The sequence below is a fragment of the Trichechus manatus genome, unplaced genomic scaffold (genome assembly GCF_000243295.1).
Source record: "Trichechus manatus latirostris isolate Lorelei unplaced genomic scaffold, TriManLat1.0 scaffold00010, whole genome shotgun sequence".
NCBI classification, from domain to species: Eukaryota; Metazoa; Chordata; class Mammalia; order Sirenia; family Trichechidae; genus Trichechus; species Trichechus manatus.
The window spans coordinates 30,514,212-30,520,211 of NW_004443946.1; positions in this window are offsets into that span (position 1 = coordinate 30,514,212).

Sequence of the window (6,000 nt, forward strand, 5' to 3'; positions counted from 1 at the left end):
ATGTAAACAGGAAAATAACTCCTTCTAGATGCATAAGCCACTTCCTTCATCATCATTTTACTGAGTTCATAAGCAAAGTTCTGGGCTAGGTACCAGCCATACAACCAGGGCTTCAAACCGCTTCAGACAAGTTCCCAGGAAGTTATTATGCACGATTTCTTGTTAAAATGCAGATTCTGATTCAGTATATCTGGGGTGGAAATGCAACTACTCAGCAGGAAGCTTGTTAGAAATGCAAATTCTTGGCAGAGGTTCGAACTGAAATGACTGGTTCAAAGCCCTGGAAACAATACTTCTCTTCCTTCAAGGTTGCTGAAACCATCTCAGCTGTGAAGTCCAATCTCCCCACAAAATTATGTACTTTCTCATCTGTGAACTTTATTGTATGTCACATTGCTTTGGGATTCTTTATTTTGAGAGTCAGGTCATACAGTGGTTAGAAGGAAGAGCTCTGTAGTCAGACATACCAGGATTGGAGACCAAGCTCCAGCACTCAGAAGCCTTGTGACTCTGGGAAAGTTGTCTAACCTCTCTGTGCCTCGGTTCCTTCATCTACGAAATGGGACCTACCACACAGAGTTGTCGTGAGAATTAAATAAGAAAAGTGTGTAGTACAAGGGCTTGTCACACAATAATCTGCGTGTTGGCTATTATTAGTCGAATGAATGAATTATTTGTTGAGTGAATGAATGATTGATTGAATACATTTATATACCAAACTAGACAGAGAGCAAGTTCAGGGGATTGTCCAATTCATCTTTGGGTTTGTAGCACCTAGCACAGTACTTGGCACGTAGTAAGTGCTCAATAAATGTTCAGTGAATGAATAATTCAATGAACGAATGAAAATATGGTCCTACCCCCAAGGAGCCTTATATAACATGAAGACTGTTAAGGTTCTTTTGGCTGCAAATACAGAAGCTAATGCTGTATTAGAAAATGTAATCAAGAAGTGGAAATTTATTGAAACTCTCCTCAACAACAGGAAATAGGTCAAACCTCAACAGTAAGAAATTATAGACTTTCCTTCTAGCACCAAACCACTTCTGAGGTTTACCTCTCAGCAAGCTACGGTTTTCACATCCTCCAGATCAAACTTGTAAATTCCAAGGAAAGAGAACTCTAATTGTTCCAGCTTAGGTAGGATGGCTAACACTACTAGGTCAATTAACAATGACCAGAAGCACAAAGTCAACCTGCTGGAGGTGAGGAATCATTGCAGGGAGGGAAGAACAGTCCTATCAGTGTCCTCTACAGGGAGATAGGGCCTGGGACTAAAAGGGCAAGTGACTATAGCTTGGGAGGAGTGTTAAAGGAGGAGGCTTAAAGTTTAGCACTTTTTAAAGGTGTAGGCAGAGATTGCTGCCTAGAAAGAAAAAATGAGACAACAGAAACCAGATTATTTCGCTGGAGGAGCTACCCACATGCACTACAGGTAGGGTTCTGGGTTGTATGCAAGTGAAGTCAACACTGCCTGACTTGCACAAAAGGCAATTAATCGGAAGGTTATCCCCAGGTCAGAGACCTAAACCAAGGCTGGAGAACCAGGCTTAGAAAAACTCAGGAGCCAGGGGAGCTTCGGAGGGCCAGGCAGCAGGAACCACAGCAAGGGTTTGTGGCAGCAGCTGTCGGATGTGCACACCAATGCCAAAATAAATGAGTCACTTGCTCAAGAGGCAAAGTCCTGGGAAAGAACATCTGACTGGCTGAGTTTAGGTCACATGCCCACCTTCTGTCCATACCAGCATAGATAGGAGGATCTGGTCCCTTCACCTTTCATGGTGGGAGGTGCTTACCAGGATTTACCCTCCCAAGAAGACACACAATGAGGCTGAGTAATTTCCCAAAAAGAAATTGGGGACTTAACAGAAAATGGGAACAGGAATCTGGCAAGCAAAAATGGCCCATATCCATCAAGACTGCAGAAGCAATCAAAAGGCAGAAAGGACCCTTGAGAGGTAATCTGCCATTGTACCAAAACCAGAACTGAACAACTCAGAACTATTATCTGATCCTGACTGGGAGAGCATCATTTAGTCTTCCATTTCCAAACTTCCCGTCTATCTGTCTGGCAATCATTCAACAAGTACTTATTGTTGGACACCATGCTAAGCACTCCAAATACAATGATAAGCAGAAAGAAACACAATCTCTTCTCAATAGTTAACAGTCTTAATTTACAACAAATGGGTCTGCTCTGCCAGGACCACAATAGTAGGTCATAGACAGAGTGGGAGAGAAATGTATAAAAAATTCAAACTCATAAATAAGACTAGACTTCCTGGTCTGATAGAGACTTATGGAACTCTAGAGATTATGGCTCTTAGATACGCTTCAAACTTGGAACTGAAATCCCTCCCAAAGATCACATTATAGCCATATAATAGACAGGCCTATAAAACGAACAATTACACCAGTGAGGAATGTACACCTCAGTACACCCAAAAACAAAGTTCAGAAGGAAGGTAGGGGCAGGAAATCTGGGCAAATGGACACTGGGAACCCTGGGAGAAAGGGGGGAGAGTGCTGACACGTTCGGGGGGTTGCAACAAATGTCATGAAACAAGCTGTGTATAAATTGTTGATTGGGAGACTAATTTGCTCTGTAAACTTTCACCTAAACCACAATACAATGTTAAAAACAAAAAAAACCAATGTATAAGATTTTAAAAAAAAAAAAAAAAAACAGAAATGGGTCCACTATTTCCATTGTTATTATTCCTAATCTAATACAATGAATGAAAGAGTCTGCTTCTTTTTCTGGGTTTCCAGCCCTAGTGTTGCAGGAAAATCTTGGGTAATGTTTCTGGTCCATTTTCAACAGCAGTATTTGCAGCCGCAAAACTGAGGCCCTGGGACAAGAGTTTAGAATTGTATTATTATCTTGAGGCCTGTGCTCTTTAGAGGAATTACCGCATGCAAATAGGAAGCTTTAAGAGGAGTGATGGTTCATAATTATACACCTATAGGGTGTTTGCTGAACATTCAGTGGAGTGATTTTAATCTGTGTCTAACAAGGCATTTGCAATGAGAGCTCTGAGATAAGGTAGATGAACGCTCCAGCAATAGGCAGCTAGAACCTATGCCTCAATGACAGGTCTCTGACCTTATGTTTCCTCTGCCCTAGAAGCAACTCCGAGCCTACTATTCAAACACCACACCCTACACTGCAACCCTAGACTTCCTGTGGCTATTTAGCCTGCTGATTGCTGCAATCATCTGAGACTCTGCTTCAGGAACTGGACTTTCACCTCTGGCTCCAGGAAGGAGGAGGAGGGGGTGATTCAGATAAGCATGATGATGATCGTGGTGACATGAGTCAAGACTCTGAGTTGCAAGTTTTTGAAACTGAGTTCAAGTTGGTTTAAGCATAGAGGAAACATAACCAAAAAAGACCAGGGTAGACCTCAATGGATCTAGGTACTCCAGCAATGTCATCAGGAATCTGTCTTCATCCTGGGTTGGCATCCCCCGAACTGGCTTCATTCCCAGATAGGCTGTTGCCATGTGATGGCAAAGATGACTCCTTGCAGGCAGGCTGAGAAAGAGTGCCCTTTTCTGAGGTCCCAGTAAGAGTCCCAGATAGGCTCCCATTGGCCCAGGTTAGGTCACAAGCCATAGGCAGACGGTAAATTCATTGGCCAGGCCTAAATCCTGTGCACACCCACTCCCCCAGTTCTGAGCCCCAGGCTATAAGAATGATTTCTGTGGTGTAGTGAATTACTTAATATGGCCCGTCTAGCCAGGCATGGTTTTGTGACTCCCACAAAATGGCTGAATGAAACTATACAAATAAGGTGCTTTTGGCCCACCAAGGAGATTGGACAGCATGCTAATAATGCAAATATGGTGCAGGGAAATTTTGTGGGAGTGGAACCATGCAAATAAGGTGTATGAAACCCTAACAAGGGAATTGGTCAGTTTTGCCATCCCACTAGGCTTAAAATGAGCTATCCCAGAGGCAGAAAGGGGGGCCTCACCACCACCAAGAAGAAGGGACAAAACGCGTCCTTTGGACCCAGGGTCCCTGTGCTGAGAACCTCTTAGACCCAGGGGACAGAGAGCTGGAACATTGGAGATGGCTTGAGATTGCGAGGAGCAGTGGCAGAGAAAAAGCAGCAGCAGAACCAGCAGACCGGTACAAGATGGCTACAGTAGGTGTGCTGATCCACAGAGAGAAAGAGTTGAGCACCTTTGGGCAGGAGGCTTGCCGGCAGAGTGGGGTGCCTCCAAGCACTTAATGGCAGAGGTAAAGAGCTTTATAACAGTTGCCTGAGCAGAGCAGAGGCCAGGCCAAGGGCCAAGGGAGAAGCCTGTATACAGGCATGGCTGAGAAGAAGATGTCCTGATCGAAGAAAAATATCCTGAGTTGTTCCTGATCCTGAATTGTAACCTGTTACTTCCCTAATAAACCCCATAATCATGAGTATTGTCTACGAGTTCTGTGTGGCCATTGTAACAAATTAAACCAACCCAGCAGAGAAGTAGAGAGTGCAGTGGAAGAGACGGCTGGTGTCAGAACTGGTAAAAAAGGTTGGAGAGAGAAGGTATGTCTGACCTCCTCCTCATGACAATCAGCCTTGGACTAATGTTTGTCTTGATTCTCCTCCCCTCTTGTGAAATTAGATGAGGAGGGACATGCCATGCTGCCATTTTTACAGTTTCCCAAAAGGAAGAGATGGGTGCTGTTACTAGAAAAAGGGGTGCGGGGCAGGTATAAAGAACAGATGTCCCTTACACTGATCATGTTGAATACAATGCAGGAAGTAAGTAATGTTACAGAAATACTGGCTTTAGACTCTCCTTCCTCCTTGAATCCCACCTCCAAAATTTACCCCAAATTAATTTTTTCCTTATGGTAACTATAGGTTGGGTTTACTTAATCAATTAAAGCGGTTAATATTTTTGAGAGTAGAAGGACTAGACATCTTTCTCTAATGATGAATGCCATCAAATATTTATTATGTTCTTCTAAATTCCAAGCATTGTGTTAGAGTCCAGAGATAAAATGGTCAGAAGAAATGCCCATGTTCCCTGCTTTCCTGGAACTTTCAGTCTAGTGATACCAGGCAGGCCAATTATACGGAAAATAGCATTAGTGTTTTGAGAAATACCTGATGGACATGAAGTAGTGGAGTAAAGAGAATTAGTTTAAATATGTAGAGACCCAGGTCCTAGGTGCATCCAGTTATGTACTATCAATTACATTCTCAGCTGTAACATAAAGTTCGAAACACTTACCTCACAGTGCTTTCAGGTGGCCTAGGAAATATAGGATTGTGACAATATTGTTGTGGGCATCTCTTGGTTGTTCGTTTTGTTGTTGATGGTGGTATTCACTATCATATCCTCACAGTCTTTTAGTATTTCCAGGCACACAGTAAATACTTGATGCAAATTTGATAAATAAAAGATTTGAAAACATACAAGTGATTGATATTTTATCATCCTCATCAACATCATCATCCCAAAGCAATTAATAAGTATCTTCTGTGTATGTAGTAGTAACAGAAAAATAGAAATACCACCTCTATAGATTGGGAATTTACTAAGAGAACATTGATGAGAACAAAGGACTCACAATCACACGAGCTCCGAATACCTTAAACATAAATATAAAATTGTATTAAAAACAAAAACAAGGGGTCTTAAAATCTGTGAGCAGCCATCGATGGTACTCCACTCATCTCACCCTGTTGGGAGCAAGGGAGAATGAAGAAAATTGAAGATACAAGGGAAAGATTAGTCCAAAGGACTAATGGACCACAACTAACATGGCCTCCACCAGACTGAGTCCAGTACAACTAGAAAGCGTCCAGATGCTACCACAGATTGCTCTGACAGGGATCACAATAGAGGGTCCTGGACAGAGCTGGAGGAAAATATAGAACAAAATTCTAACTCACAAAAAAAGACCAGACTTACTGGTCTGACAGAGACTGGAGAAACCCTGAGAGTATGGCCCCAGACACCCTTTTAGCTCAGTAATGAAGTCACTCC